At 49.4% G+C, this 16513-nt stretch overlaps 1 protein-coding gene across 2 annotated transcripts in view; it reads left to right on the top strand.

Moving 5' to 3' along the window:
- The first annotated feature begins 4517 nt into the window (after positions 1–4517).
- Positions 4518–16513, top strand: part of ZNF512B (zinc finger protein 512B) — a 58849-nt gene continuing 46853 nt past the window's right edge. The window contains exon 1 of one of the 2 annotated variants that reach the window (XM_087890999.1): positions 4518–4762. The gene's annotated coding sequence lies outside the window, so the exon portion shown is untranslated. The remainder of the gene's footprint in view (positions 4763–16513) is intronic. The other variant, XM_087891000.1, reaches the window with a different exon arrangement.

Below are 16513 nucleotides of genomic sequence, written 5' to 3'. Positions count from 1 at the left end.
AGCTAAGAAGATCCCCAGATGTCTCCTCAAGACGGTGCAAGGAAAAAGAAACAGGACATTAATGCTACAGGCTGCCCACTGATTGATTGATTGATTGTTTGATTGACCAAGCAAGGAATAACAGATGGAAACTGATCAAGGAGAGATTCAACCTAGAAATAAGGAGGAACTTTCTGACAGTGAGAACAATCAACCCATAGAACAGAAGTTGCCTTCGGAAGTTGTGGGAGCTTCATCACTGGAGGCTTTCAAGAAGAGACTGGACAGCCATCGGTCAGAAATGGTGTATGGCCAGCGGTGAAATCCAGCAGGTTCTGGAGAACCGGTAGTGGAAATTTTGAGTAGTTCAGAGAACTGGCAAATACCACCTCTGGCTGGCCCCAGAGTGGGGAGGGAATGGGGATTTTGCAGTATCCTTCCCCTGGCATGCCCACCAAGCCACGCCCACAGAACCGGTAGTAAAAAAAAAATTGGATTTCACCACTGGTGTAGGGTCTCCTGCTTGGGCAGGGGGTTGGACTAGATCATCTACAAAGTCCCTTCCTGCTCTGTCCTATTCTATTCTATTCTATTCTATTCTATTCTATTCTATTCTATTCTATTCTATTCTATTCTATTCTACTCTACTCTACTCTATTCTATTCTATTCTATTCCACTCTACTCTACTCTACTCTACTCTACTCTACTCTACTCTACTCTACTCATCGGATCTTTATCTCACCTTTATTACTTTTATGAGTAACTCAAGATAGCGAACATACCTAAATCTCCTTCCTCCTCTCATTTTCCCCCACAACAACAACCCTGTGAGGTCGGCCAGGCTGGGCTGAGAAAGAGTGAGTGATATTGGTCCAAAGTCACCCAGCCGGTTTCAGGCCTAAGGTGAGACTAGAACTCACAGTCTCCTGGTAATTGACCCAAAGTCAACCAATTGGCTTTCATGTCCAGGGCGGGACTAGAACTCACAGTCTCCTGGTGATTGACCCAAAGTCACCCAATTGGCTTTCATGTCCAGGGCGGGACTAGAACTTATAGTCTCTTGGTGATTGACCCAAAGTTACCCAATTGGCTTTCATGCCTAAGGCAGAACTAGAACTCACAGTCTCCTGGTGATTGACCCAAAGTCACCCAATTGGCTTTCATGCCTAAAATGGGACTAGAACTCACAGCCTCCTGGTGATTGATCCAAAGTCACCCAATTGGCTTTCATGCCTAAGGCAGAACTAGAACTCACAGTCTCCTGGTGATTGACCCAAAGTCACCCAATTGGCTTTCATGCCTAAGGCAGAACTAGAACTCACAGTCTCCTAGTAATTGACCCAAAGTCACCCAATTGGCTTTCATGCCTAAGGCAGAACTAGAACTCACAGTCTCCTGGTGGTTGATCCAAAGTCACCCAATTGGCTTTCATGCCCAGGGCGGGACTAGAACTTGGTGATAAGTCTCTTGGTGATTGACCCAAAGTTACACAATTGGCTTTCATGCCTAAGGCAGAACTAGAACTCACAGTCTCCTGGTGATTGACCCAAAGTCACCCAGTTTCTAGCCCGGTTCCTTAACCACTAGACCAAGCTGCCTGTCTTGAATTGCATTTCATAATCAGATGAATTCCTAGAATTCAGCGTCTGTTTAGTTCCTTTCAAGTTTTATCCTTCTGGCTGAGACAAAGAAGAACAGGGACCATCCTGCGCCACTAAATTTTTTGCTGGATTAAACCTTCAGACCAGGTTCAACCAACAGATCCGTCTCCTTCCGTATCATTGGAAATTTTCCATGGGGGTTTCTGCCTGTGGTTTTTTTCCCCCCAGAAAATCCCAAATGATAGGTCAAAGGTCCTTGGGTGCATCCAGGCAGAGCCAGGGGTGAAAATACGCATTCCAGGCTCACAATGCAAAATGCCACCATTTTATTCCTTGCAGAGTTTGTGTCTGGACAACATGACCCAGATTTCATCACTTTGGTTGCAGAGGTGGGTTTCAGCAGGTTCTAACCAGTTCTGGCGAACCGGTAGCGGACATTTTGAGTAGTTCGGAGAACCGGTAGTAAAAATTCTGACTGGCCCCGCCCCCATCTATTCTCTGCCTCCCGAGTCCCAGCTGATCAGGAGGAAATGGGGATTTTACAGTATCCTTCCCCTGGAATGGGGTGGGAATGGAGATTTTGCAGTATCCTTCCCCTGCCACGCCCACCAAGCCACACCCACAGAACTGGTAGTAAAAAAATATTGAAACCCATCACTGGTTTGGTGTCATCCTGGTTAGGATGGTGGTTAGGAACGGTAACTTCCATCCTATTGCAACTCTATGGTGCCGTATTACAGCCATTTATATGATGGTTTTACCCTGATTTATCTCATATACGGTGTTTGCATTTGTATGTATGTGTTTGTTTAGTGACAAATGTTTGGTTACGTTTAGTGACGAACGGTTAGTTACAACGGCAGTGAAAAAAGTGGCTTATGACCGATTTTCATACTTATGACCGTTGCAACACCCCCATGGTCACGTGATCGAAATTCGGACGCTTGGCAACTGACTCATATTTATGACGGTTGCAGTGTCCTGGGGGGGGGTCACGTGATCCCCTTTTGGGACCTTCTGACAAGCAAAGTCACGAGGGAAGCCAGATTCACTTAACAACCGTGTTACTAACTTAGCAACTTCAGTGAGTCACTTAACAAACGTGGCAAGAAGTCATAAAATGGGCCAAAACTCACTTAGCAAACTAAATTTTGGATTCAATTCCGGTTGTAAGTCGAGGACTATCAGCGATTGCATGACATCTGTAGATGCTATGTGCTAAATAGATCAATAAATCAATAAATAAAATGGTTAGCAGCAGATACCTATGTTTGGTCCAACTATGGAAGCCAAACTTAGAAAAGTGCTGCCCACTTTTCAGCTAGAGATGAGTAGTCCTTGACTTATGACCATTTGTTTAGTGACAAATGAAAAACGTGGCTTTTGTGACCAATCCTCATACTGGTTGAGGAATTCTGGGAATTGAAGTCTTTGCATCTTCAAGCTGCCGAGGCTGACTAGGGAATTCTGGGAGTTGAAGTTCCTGTGTCTTCAAGAGGCCAAGGCTGGGTGGAGAATTCTGGGATTTGAAGTCCCCACATCGTCAAGCTGCTAAGATTGAGAAACCCTGGAGTGGAAATTGGGGGCTTCTGAGAAGTCCCACCTGCCCAGTTTGACTTTGGCTTCATCCAGCAAAGTTCTCCATGCTTAACTCACCCATGGTTTCCTCAGCTGACCTGGGTCACCCACTAACTATGTGGATTCAAGTTTAGCAGGTTGCTCAGAACCGACCCCGATCTGGGTTTGTGCAAGAAGCCCTTAACCATCAACTTAGCCAAGGGAGGAAGGAAGGAGGAAAGGAGAGAGGAAGGAAGGAAGGAAGGAGGGAAGGAGGGAGGAAGGAAGGGAAGGAGGGAGGAAAGGGAAGGAAGGAAGGAAGGAGAGAGGGAGGAAAGAAGGGAAGGAATGAAGGAAGGAAGGAGGGAGGGAGGGAGGAAAGAAGGGAGGGAGGGAGGAAAGGGAAGGAAGGAAGGAGGGAGGGAGGAAAGAAGGGAGGGAGGGAGGAAAGGAGGAGGGAAGGAGGGTGGGAGGAAAGAAGGGAGGAAGGGAGGAAGGAAAGGAGGGAGGGAGGAAAGAAGGGAAGGAAGGGAGGAAGGAAGGAGGGAGGGAGGGAGGAAAGGAGGAGGGAAGGAGGGAGGAAGGAAGGAGGGAGGGAGGAAAGAAGGAAAGGAAGGAGGGAGGAAAGGGAAGGAAGGAAGGAAGGAGAGAGGGAGGAAAGAAGGGAAGGAAGGAAGGAAGGAAGGAGGGAGGGAGGGAGGGAGGTAAGAAGGGAGGGAGGGAGGAAAGGAGGAAAGAAGGAAGGGAGGGAGGAAAGGAGGAGGGAAGGAGGGAGGGAGGAAAGAAGGGAGGAAGGAAGGAGGGAGAGAGGGAGGAAAGGAGGAGGGAAGGAGAGAGGAAGGAAGGAGAGAGGGAGGAAAGAAGGAAAGGAAGGAAGGAAGGAGAGAGGGAGGGAGGAAAGAAGGGAGGGAGGGAGGAAAGGAGGGAGGAAAGAAGGGAAGGAAGGAAGGGGAAAAGTTGACTCTAGGGTCCAGCCAACCCAAGGCAACCCAAGCCAAGCTATGGAAGCCCAACCCGAGTTCACCCTTAGACCGGACTAAACCTGGCTAAAGCAGCCCTCGGGGCTTACAGCTCGCCTCTAACAGTCGTGGGAACCCGCTGCGCTGCCGATCCGAGTTAGGCTCCCCGAAGACCCAAGTCCCCCTTCTCTCCCACGCGCTTCCTTCGCTTCCTTCTCCCCCCCTCCCCCGCCCGCCCCAAGGGGTGTGTGTGTGTGTGTGTGTCCGTGGAGGGGGGGGGGAAACCCTTCCCTTCCTCCTCCTCCCCCTCCCCCTCCCCCGCGGGATCCCTTCCCACCCCCCACCCCCCACCCCCACCCCGCTCCGGAGGGGCCGATGCTCCCCCCCCCCGCCGGCCGATTAAAATAATCCCGCGAGAATTGCCGAAACTGTCAAGGGGAGAAGGAAGAAGGGAAGGAGGAAGGAGAGGAGGAGGAGAGAAGGAAAGGAGAAAAGGAGGAGGAGGAGGAGGGGGGGGGTCTCCGCGCATGATCCGGCGGCGCTTTGGCCGGGCGCGTCGCGGCGGCTGCGGGCTGGCTGGGCTCGCGTGGGGCTCCGCGCGTGGAAGAAGACGAGAAGGAGGAAGAGGAGGAGGAGGAGGAGGAGAGCTGGCCGCACGCTCGGAGGTAAGCGAGGCCGGCCACCCGCAGCCCGGGCCCCACCACCACCGCCTCCGCCGCCCCAGCGTCCCCCGGCCCGGCTCTCCTGCCTGCCTGCCTGGCTGGCTCGCTCTTTCTTTCCCCGCGGAGGCCTCCTTCCCTCCTTCCCTCCCTTCTCTGCCATCCCTCCTTCCTTCCCTCCTTCTGCATTAAAAAGGGAGAGAGAGAGAGAGAGAGAGGGGAAAAAAAAAAGTCGCCATTTTGCTTCGTTGATTTCCCGGGGTTGGTTTGGAGGATCGAGTCGGGCCGCCCGGGTTGCCTCCCAAACTCTCCCCCCCCCCACCACCCCCTCCCCCACGCGCTCTTCCCACCCACGCGTGGGCTTTTTCTTTTTTTTTTTTTGGCACCGCGAGAAAGACACCCCCCCTCTTCCCCCCCCCCCACCCACCGGGGTCGGGTTTTGGGTGTGGGGGCAATGGGAGGGAAGGTGGGGGAGCTGCCGAGGCGGGAGGGCTGGCGCGGGAGGGAGGGAGGGAGGGAGGGAAGGAAGGAAGGAAGGAAGGAAAGGGAAAGAAAGGAAAGGAGGAAGGAGGGAAGGAATGAAGGAAGGAAGGAAGGAAGGAAAGGGAAAGAAAGGAAAGGAGGAAGGAGGGAAGGAATGAAGGAAGGAAGGAAGGAAGGAAGGAAAGGGAAAGAAAGGAAAGGAGGAAGGAGGGAAGGAAGGAAGGAAAGGAGGAAGAAAGGAAGGAAGGAAAGGGAAGGAGGAAGGAGGGAAGGGAAGGAAGGAAAGGGAAGGAAAGGAGGAAGGAAGGAAGGAAAGGGAAAGAAAGGAAAGGAGGAAGGAAGGAAGGAAAGGGAAAGAAAGGAAAGGAGGAAGGAGGGAAGGGAAGGGAAGGAAGGAAGGAAAGGAGGAAGGAAGGAAGGGAAGGAAAGGAAAGGAGGAAGGAGGGAAGGGAAGGGAAGGAAAGAAGGAAGGAAGAAAGGAAAGGAAAGGGAAGGAAAGGAAAGGAGGAAGGAAGGAAGGAAAGGGAAAGAAAGGAAAGGAGGAAGGAGGGAAGGGAAGGAAAGGAAAAGAAAGGAAAGGAGGAAGGAGGGAAGGAAGGAAGGAAAGGAGGAAGGAAGGAAAGGAGGGAGGAAGGGAGGTGTTTGTGCAAGACAAGGGTGCAATTTTTTTGGGGGGTCAGGTTTTTTTTTAATGGGGAGAGGGTTCCCCCCCTTTTTTTAAAATGCAAACCCCCGGCGTCGTCTTCTGTCTCTCCCCCTCCTCAGCCACCCACCCATCCACCCTTCGTCCCCCTCCCCAGTTCCAAGGCTCCTCCGTTTCCCTTTGGCCCAAAAAGGGGAAGGGGAAAAAAAGAAAGAAAGAAAGAAAAAAAGAAAGGGAAAGGGGGAAGGAGAAAGCGAAAGTGAGGGGAAGGAGAGAGGAAGCAGATTGAGGGAAATGTAGGGGGGGGCTTTTTTCCTCCCCCACTGGGGAGCAGCCCACCCGCCCAAGCGACAGGTGGTGGGACTGTCGCCCCCTCCTCACGGCTCACCTGTGCGTTGGGGGGGGGTCGCCGGAGGGGTCTCAGAGACAGTGTGGGCTTTTTTGAGGGGGTCACCTCGAGGTCATGGGTGGGGGAGGGGGAAGGCTCTAGCCACCAGGCTCTGGTGCCCCTCAAGGGCAGAGGGGGTCCTTGGCAAAGTTTGAGGAGGAATTAAGACACCCCCCCCACTTCCGAGAAGCCTGGGATTATGAGGGTGGGGGGTGCTGGATATCCTGGGGATGCCATGGATATTGGGGTACCCCCCAGGGGGCTGGTGGGGGCACCCAGGTAGAGGTGGCTATGAGGTAGGCCTCGATTTACGACGACTACGGAGAGTCCCAACATTTCCGTTGGTAAGCGAGGGAGTTAAGCGCGCCGCGTCTCATTTTACGACCGTGCTTTTTTTTTTTTTTTTTTTTTTGGTTTTGGTTTGGCCAGAGTTGTTAAGCGAATTGCTGCAATTCTTATGGGCATCCTACGGCCGTTAAGCGAATCTGGTTTCTCCCCCCCACCCCACCAATTGGACTCTGCCGGATGGAAAGATTATGAATGGTGAATCACATGACCTCCGGGACAAGGCAACGGTCGTAAATGTACGATTTGCAATCATGTGACCGCGGGGATGCCGCAACGGTTTTTTAAACGGGAAAACTGGTTATCGGTTGCTTTCCCCCCCCCCAGTGCCGTCGTAACTTTGAATGGTCGCTAAGCGGTTATAAGTTGAGGACTATCTGTAGATGACATTTGGCACGTGCGTGTATCTCCGGATAGGGCGTTGCTTCCTGATTGTAGGAAAGGCTGCCACATGAAATTGTGAGTGGGCCTTGGTTGAAAGCTTCTTGACAGGGATCATAGAGTTGGAAGGGACCTTGGAGGTCATCTAGTCCGACCCAACTCTGATGCAAGCTCTGGTGGAGTCGGCCCTCGGCAGATTAAGTGACCTGAGGTCACTTTGAAGGCTGTGCTATCTTTTCATTTCCCCCTGTTATGCAGTTAGTCCTCAATTTACGACCACAATTGAGCCCAACATTTCTGTTGTTAAGCGAGACGTTTGTTCAGGGACTTTTGCCCCAGTTTACGACCTTTCTTGCCACCAGTGTTAAGTGAATCACTGCAGTTGTTAAGCGAGTAGCACGATTGTGAAGTGAATCTGACTTCTCCGTTGACTTGGCTTGATAGAAGGCCACCAAAGGGGATGATCACACGACCCCAGGACACTGCAACCGTCATAAATAGGAGTCAGTGGCCAAGCGTCTGAATTTTGATCACGTGCAGCATAGGGATTGCTGCAACGGTCATAAGTGTGAAAAACGGTCGTAAGTCACTTGTTACAATGCCGCCGTAACTTTGAATGGTCACTAAATGAACTGCTGTAAGTCGAGGACTACCTGTACCGGCAACACATTCAAGGGACAGGAAGTCATGTTTGGGGTCAAGCAAGGTCAAAGACCTGTCGGCATCCTTCTCCCCAACTTTCAAGCACTTTTATATTTTGGAAATGGGAAAGGAATTGGCCTAGGTCCATGATGGTAAACCTATGGCACACTTGCCACAGGTAGCACGTGAAGCCATATTGTTGGCCCACGAGCGTTGCCCTAGGTCAGCTCCAGCGGGCATGTGCGCGCTGGCCAGCTGATTTTCGGGCCTTCCAGAAGTTGGCAAATGGGCCATTTCCGGCCTCTAGAGGGAGGGAAAGGCCGTTTTTGCCCTCCCCAGGCTCCTAGAAAGGCTCTAGAACCATGATGGCAAACCTATGGTACGCGTGCCACAGGTGGCACACGGAGCCATATCTGTGGGCACGCAAACGTTCCCTTAGCTGAGCTCCAGTGCGCATCCACGCGCCGACCAGCTGATTTTCGGGCCTTCTAGCCCCACCGGAAGTTGGGAAACGGGCCGTTTCTGGCGTCTGGGGAGGTGGGAAAAGCCGTTTTCGCCCTCCCCAGGCTCCAGAGGCTTTCTGGGCCCTCCGCTAACCTTTTTGGTGTCGCGTGCGAAAAGCGGAGGGACGTGCGCGCATGCATGGGGGCACGGGGGGGCATTGAATTACGGGTGTGGGCACACACGCGCGACCCCACACGCATTCCCCCCGCTTTTGGCACGCGATGGCAAAAGGGTTAGCCATCACTGGCCTAGGTTCACACAACCGGGGACTGGATGGGTTTGAAAAGGGCTTAGCTCGTTTGTGACTCTGTGCCTGCATTCACACCAGAGGTGGGCGGCACATGAATTAACAACTGGTTCACCCCAGCACCGAAAACGTGAACGCATGTGCGCGGCCTTCTGTGCATGTGCTTTGCTCGTTTGCACACTTGAACGCATGCCCGCGGCTTAAAAATCGCAGCTAAATAGGATTCACACAACACGGCTTAAGTTTGTCAAGTGAGAGTCTAGCAGAGACATTTGGACGGCATTCTAAGCTGGGTGTTAACCTTGGTTAGATTTTTGCCTGGCTTTGGAGGAATCTATCTTGTTTAAGTTTCGGAGTGTTGTGTGAATCCAAGCACAACTGATGTACAGCATGGATAGCTGGGTAAAATATGATTTAGAGTTAACCACCGAAATGTGATAGGTAAACCTAACCTGGAAAAATACAGGTAGTCCTCAACTTACAACATTGAGTGACCGTTCAAAGTTACAACAGCACTGAAAAAAGTGACTTATGGCTGTTTTTCACACTTACGACTGTCGCATCGTCCCCACGGTCACATGATCAAAATTTGGACACTTGGCAACTGATTCACATTTATGACGGTTTCAGTGTCCCAAGGTTATGCGATCCCCTTTTGCAACTTTCTGACAAGCAATAAGGAAGCCACATTCCCTTAACGACCATGCGACAAGCTTAACAATGGCCGGGATTCCCTTAACAACTGCGGCCAGAAAGGGCGTAAAATGGGGCGAAACTGAGTTAACGACAGAAATTTGGGGCTCAATTGTGGTCGTATAACTGTATAGCAGGGGAAATCAAAAGGCAAGCATAGCCGCCAATGTGACCTCAGGTAACCCAATCTGCCAAGGGCAGACTCCACCAGAATACCCCCAGAGAAGGGTTAGATTAGATGACCTCCAAGGTCCCTCCCAGGTCTTTTAACTGTCTTGCTTAGCAACAGAAGTTTTGGGCTCAATTGTGGTCGTAAGTCGAGGACTACCTTTCCTTATATGGTAGTGACGGTTAACCTTTTCGCCACCAAGTGCCGAAACTGGAGTGTGCATGCACGCCGGAGCACCGGAACCCGGAAAAGAGCAGCTGGACGGTGCACATGCGTGTGGCGGCCAGCTACACTTCCAGGTTCCGTCGTGCACATGCGCGAAAACCAGCTGGCCGGTGCGCATATGCATGCCAGACCCTGGAAGAGACCAGCTGGTCACTGCGTGCATGCGTGCGACAGAACCCAGAAAAGCAGCTGCCGACGGCACGCGTGCCCACATAGAGGGGTCTGCGTGCCACCTCTGGCACGCGTGCCACAGGTTCACCATCACGGTTATATGGTTTGATTTTTCTGCATTTCCATCCTTCCAGGAATCGGTGGGTGGTAGGCCACTGTGCTGTTTTCCATTTCCCAGGCCAAGTGAATTAAAAAGAAAATTATTCCTGCAGTTTGCTGGGGATCTGTCCAGAAATCCTTTGCAAGGCTGATCTCTGGACTGAAGACACTGTGAGGAGTGAGGACGCCATTGCTAAAGTTAGGGGCTTTGAGGAAACGACCCGCTGGATACGGTAGCATTTAGCATCCCTTAAAACGGTGGTAATGGGTGCTTTTTTGCATTTGCCCTTAACGCCAGCTGGAATATGGAGAATAGCAGCGTCTTTAATCCTTTGCAGTAGCAACCTGCAGATTGCCTTTGCGTTGCTGGAATGGATCCTTGTTTTCAACCAGATCCTTTTCAAAATGTTCGCTGCAAAATGGGTCCGAGAGCCAGCTTTGCTCTACTGGTAGTCCTCGGTTTACGACCGGTTGTTTGAAAGTTACGACGAGACTCTCCGGGGTTTGGGTACAACCTGGTTCTGAAATTCGGATAGAATAGAAGAGAATAACAGAGTTGGAGGGGACCTTGGAGGTCTTCTAGTCCAACCCGCTGCTCAGGCAGGAAACCCTATACCAGTGATGGCTAACCTTTTTGCCATTGCGTGCCAGGAATGGGGGGGGTGTTGCATGCGTGCATGCCCACACCCATAATTCTATGGGCCCTGCCTCCACGTATGCACGCGTGACACACACACACACACGGTTCCCCCCGCTCCTGGCATGCGATGGCACGGTAGGCCTGTTTTTTGCTCTCTTGGGCCTCCAGAGCCTTTCTAGGAGTCTGGGGAGGGCGAAAACAGCCTCCCCCCCCCCCCAAGGCCCTCTGGAGGCCGAAAAGGGCCTGTTTGCCAACTTCCAGTGGGACTGGAAGTCCCATTTCCGGTGGGACCGGAAGTTGGCAAACGGGCTGTTTTTGCCCTCTGGAGGGCCTCCCAGGGGGGTGGGGAAGGCCGTTTTCGCCCTCCCCAGACTCCTAGAAAGACTCTGGAGGCTGGAGAGATAGGAAAACAGCCTTTCCCCACCCACCCCCGAAGATCCTCCGGAGGCAGGAAACAGCCTGTTTCCCTACCTCTGGTGGGCCCAGAAGGCCCGAAAATCAGCTGGCAGCACATGCATGCGCACTGGAGCTGACCTTGCGTGCCCACCGATATGGCTACGTGTGTCACCTGTGGCACCCGTGCCATAGGCTCGCCATCACGGCCCTATACCATTTCAGATAAATGGTAGTCCAATCTCTTCTTAAAAACTTCCAGTGATGGAGCACCCACAACTTCTGGTGGCAAGTAGTTCCACTGATTCATTGTTCCAACTGTCAGGAACTTTCTCCTTGGTTCTAAGTTGCTTCTCTCCTTGATTCGTTTCCATTCGTTGCTTCTTGTCCTGCCTTCAAATGCTTCGGAGAATAGCTTGACTCCCTCTTCTTTGGGGGAATCCCTGAGAGATTCAACATCTTTTGAGAAGGATGGCCGCTTCCCCCTTCCCTGATCATGTGAACGCATTTTGGTCTTTGCCATGTCTTTGCCATGGTCACGTAGCTGTGTTTTACGTCGTTTTGACCCAAAACAGCCCCATTTGTTTGTTTAAGGATTGCGATATTTGCTTAAGGACTGCCCAAAAGAAAGTAAAATCATGATTGATCATGTGGGCAGGCTCCATTATGGTCGTAAATCGAGGACTTCCCCGTAGGGATTAAGGCAGTAGGCTAGAAAGACGGAGATTGTGAGTTCTAATTCTGCTTTAGGCATGGCAAGGCGACTGAATTACTTTGAGCCAATTGGCAGGAGATTGTGAATTCTAGTTCTGCCTTAGGCATGAAAGCTGGCTGGGTGACTTTGGACCATTCACCAGGAGACTGTGAGTTCTAGTCCCACCTTAGTAATGAAAGCCAGCTGGGTGATTTTGAGCCAATCACCAGGAAACTGTGAGTTCTAGTCCCACCTTAGGCATGAAAGCCTCTATGTGACTTTGGGCCAAGCACCCGGAGACTGTGAGTTCTAGTCCCGCCCTGGGCATGAAAGCCAATTGGGTGATTTTGAGCCAATCACCAGGAAACTGTGAGTTCTAGTCCCATCTTAGTAATGAAAGCCTCTAGGTGACTATGGGCCATTCACCAGGAGACTGTGAGTTCTAGTCCCACCTTAGTAATGAAAGCCAGCTGGGTGATTTTGAGTGATTTTTGAGTGATTTTTGAGTGATTTTTGAGTGATTTTGAGCAACTGTGAGTTCTAGTCCCACCTTAGTAATGAAAGCCAGCTGGGTGATTTTGAGCCAATCACCAGGAGACGGTGAGTTCCAGTGCAGTTTAGGCAGGTGATTTGGGGCCAGTCACTCTCCCTTAACCAAGCCCACCTCACAGGAATGTTATGGTGAAAGCAGGAGGCAAATTATATATGTTGGATACATTTGCTCCCTTGAGTTGTTTATAAAAATAAGAAAGGTGGGATTTAAAAAGAACCTTTTTTTAAAAAAAAATCAAATAATACTTACTTGCTCCCTCCTGTCTTCCTTTTTTTTAAAAAAAAAAAAATGAATCATAATGCCTGCAACAGCAAGATGAGGAAAAGTGTCTGTTTTCACTTAATCCTCCTTCCTTAATCCTTGTTCCGTGGGCGTAGGGAATACAGCTTTCAAGTTTTGAAGTGGGAGAAGTTTGCTGTAGAGAAATTAACAAAGCCGAACATTCGTTGCGCAGAAAGAGAAATGTAATCGTTGCGCAGAAAGAGAAATGTAAATATGTTGGTCAGTGCTGTGGTGAGGGGAATACAACAGTAAAAATGTAGGGAAGGGGTCTCTAACCTTGGCAACTTTAAGACTCGTGGACTTCAACTCCCAGAATTCCCCTGCCAGTCCAACCTTGGCAACTTTAAGACTCGTGGACTTCAACTCCCAGAATTCCCCTGCCAGTCAAACCTTGGCAACTTTAAAACTCATGGACTTCAACTCCCAGAATTCCCCTGCCAGTCCAACCTTGGCAACTTTAAAACTCATGGACTTCAACTCCCAGAATTCCCCTGCCAGTCCAACCTTGGCAACTTTAAGACTCGTGGACTTCAACTCCCAGAATTCCCCAGCCAGTCCAACCTTCGCCACTTTAAAACTCGTGGACTTCAACTCCCAGAATTCCCCTGCCAGTCCAACCTTGGCAACTTTAAGACTCGTGGACTTCAACTCCCAGAATTCCCCTGCCAGTCAAACCTTGGCAACTTTAAAACTCGTGGACTTCAACTCCCAGAATTCCCCTGCCAAGGTTGGAGAAACCTGATATAGGCAATAAAATACAGCTAGTCCTCAACTTACAACAGCTCGTTCAGTGACTGTTCAAAGTTACGTCACTGAAAAAAGTGACTTATGACCGTTTTTCACACTTACTGACTGTTGCAACATCCCCACGGACATGTGATTTATATTTGGATGCTCGACAACTGGTTCATATTTATGACGGTCGCGGTGTCCCAGGGTCATGCGATCCCCCTTTCGCGACCTTCCGATAAACAAAGACAATGGGGAAGCCCGATTCACTTAACAACTGTGTCACTAATTTAAGGCCTTTGGTGATTCACTTAACAAACATGGCAAGGAAAGTCATAAAATGGGGCAAAGCTCACTTTCTCTCAAATTTCTCACTTAACAACATAAATTTTGGGCTCAGTTATTGATCATAGGTTGAGGACTACCTGTGGGAGAGATTTATTTCCCTCACAATTCTAATTCAGGGATATTTTCTCCCTGCAACTAATTGACTTCCCAGCTGTTTTTAGTTTTCAAGGAAATAATCTAAATAAAGAGCTTAGATGGCGAAATCTGTGAGGAAAATTCACAGCAGTGGGATTGTTATCCATCCTCTTATTGCGTCCATACAGTCCTCATTTTACAACCATTCATTTAGCGACCGTTCAAAGTTAACGGAGCACTGAAATAAGGACTTGGAACCAATCCTCGCATTTACATCTGTGGCACCAGCCCCATGTTCACGTGATACAATTCGGCCACTTGGCAGCCGGCCTGTACAGGTAATCCTCGACTTATGACCGCTCGTTTAGTGACCCTTTGAAGCGACAACAGCACTGAAATAAGTGACTCATGGCCGTTTTTCACACTTACGACCGTTGCAGTATGTGATTAAACATTGGTCACGTGATTAAAATTCAGACGCTTGGCAACTGACTCATACTTATGACGGTTTTGTTTTTATTTGATTTATATGCCGCCCTTCTCCAGAGACTCAGGGCGGCTTACAATGCGTTAAGCAATAGCCTTCATACTTTTGTATATTTATACAAAGTCAGCTTATTGCCCCCACAATCTGGGTCCTCATTTTACCTACCTTAGAAAGGATGGAAGGCTGACAGGACGGTTGCAACGTCCCGGGGTCTGGCCAGCGAAGTCAATGGGGAGGCCAGATTCACTTAACAACAGTGTTCCTAATTTAACAACTGCAGGGGCTCGCTACAACTGTGGCAAGAAAGGCCGTAAAATGGGGCAAAACTCACTTAAGGAATTGTCTCACTTAGGAATAAAAACATTGGGTGCAATTGTGGTCGTAACTCGAAGGCTACCTGTACATGAAAAAAATACATAAAATATTGGTTGTGTTCGAAAATTTTCTGAAATTAGTTGGTCTATGTTTGAAGAAGGGCTTAATTTACGAATTTACGACGTCGTGCTGAATTATGACTGGAAAAAAATGGCAGTTTAAGGATTGAAAGTAAAGAAATAGAAAGGAGTGCTTTATCGGGGTGCTGATCAGGTACCTTAGGGTTCTAAGACTCAGGCTGGGAGGGAGAAAAGGGGAATCCTACAGAGATGCAACAGGCAACTCCTCCAGCATATTTAACAAGATCAGTTAAAAAGCAGCTGCTTTTATGCAATTTTGGTTAACCTTAAACTTGGTTTTAAGTTGGCTCGGATTCTTCATGGCTTAATGTGCTTGTGCTGCCTGTTGAATGATTCCGTAGAAGCCTGGCAAAGAATGATAAACCTAGTAACCCGGTTAAATCTAGGGTGGATGGTAGCTAGTCTGATCTCATGGAGTGATTTGGATGTCACCCAGGTTCTCAAGTCGCAGTGGGCATTTTCCAATAAATACACCCCCCCCCATACCGCCTCATCAAAGGGTTTAATTGGCATTCTCCATGGAAAGGTAGAAAATTATGTTGAGAAAAAACGGATTTGGAGCACAATAAAAACAAACACTTCTTCACTCAGCTTGTTTGTGTGTTGCGTTCATAGAACACAGTTTGCCCTAGCAGTTGAAGATGGCACCTGTGCTCACTCAACAAACTCACCTTAATTAGAGTTAAGGTTAGTTAGATTCCTTCCTTCCTTCCCTCCCTCCCTCCCTCTCTCCCTTCCTTCCCTCCTTTCTTCCTCCATTCATCCTTTTCCCTCCCTCCCTCCCTCCTTCCCTCCCTTCCTTCCTTTCCTCCTTCCTTCCCTTCCTTGTTTTCCCTTCTTCCTTCCTTCTTTTTCCCTTCCCTCCCTTCTTTTTCTTTCCTTCCTTCCCTCCTTTCTCCCTCCATTTATCCTTTTCCTTCCCTCCCTCCCTCCCTTTCTTCCTTCCCTCCTTCCTTGCTTTCCCTTCTTCCTTCCTTCTTTTTTCCTTCCTCCCCTCCCTTCTTTTTCCTTCCTTCCTTCCTTCCTCCCTCCCTCCCTTCATTCATTCTTTTCCCTCCCTCCCTTTCCTCCTTCCTTCCCTTCTTTGCTTTCCTTCCTTCCTTCCCTTCCTTCTTTTTCTTTCCTTCCTTCCCTCCTTTCTCCCTCCATTCATCCTTTTCCCTCCCTCCCTCCCTTTCTTCTTTCCCTCCTTCCTTCCCTTCCTTGCTTTCCCTTTTTCCTTCCTTCCTTCCTCCCTCCCTCCCTTCATTCATTCTTTTCCCTCCCTCCCTTCCTTTCCTCCTTCCTTCCCTTCTTTGCTTTCCTTCCTTCCCTCCCTTCTTTTTCTTTCCATCCTTCCTTCCCTCCTTTCTCCCTCCCTCCTTTTCCCTCCTTCCCTCCTTCCCTCCCTTTCTTCCTTCCTTCCCTCCTTCCTTCCCTTCCTTGCTTTCCCTTCTTCCTTCCTTTTTTCCTTCCTTCTTTTTCCTTCCTTCCTTTCTTTTCCTTTCCTCCGTTCTGCCCTTCCTCCGTTCTTTTTCCTTCCTTGCTTCCTTCCCTCCCTCCCTTCTTTTCACTTCCTTGCTTCCTTCCCTCCCTCCCGTGAAACTAGCCAATTTGCACATCCATTATTTGTTCCAGCCAGTTACCAATTTGATCAGTGAAGCTGAGAAAATGGGTTAAAGCCAAGCTGTCAGATTTTCTGGGTTTGTGTGAATGGAACCCATGTGAAATAAGGCTAAAGAAGAAGATGTTATTTACTCTGGAAACCTTTGTGTGCTTCACTTCAGAAACTCTGTTGATTTACACTCGGTTACCATTTCAGGTTACGTTGATCGTTCTGAACAATTTGCTAAGTTAATAAAAAGCCAGATGAAATGCGCCAAAACTAAAGCCACGTATAAAGATTGACTGCATAGCAACAGGAATAGACAGTAACTAGGAGTGGAGCAGTGGCAATTATGCATTATTTTATACAAAATTAAAAAAAAAAACATTTTTTTTAATTAAGTGCCGCTGTTATGCATTAAATTGTCCAGGTTTGGTGCAAAATTAGAAATGCAAAAGTATTTTAAGGTATGGGACAAGTGGTACGATTGGATTAAGCAAAAAGAAAGTGGATAAGGATATACGTA

This window comes from Pantherophis guttatus, chromosome 3, assembly GCF_059756535.1.
Source record: "Pantherophis guttatus breed Tessera chromosome 3, ASM5975653v1, whole genome shotgun sequence".
NCBI lineage: Eukaryota > Metazoa > Chordata > Lepidosauria > Squamata > Colubridae > Pantherophis > Pantherophis guttatus.
This window is presented reverse-complemented; position numbering and strand designations above follow the sequence as displayed.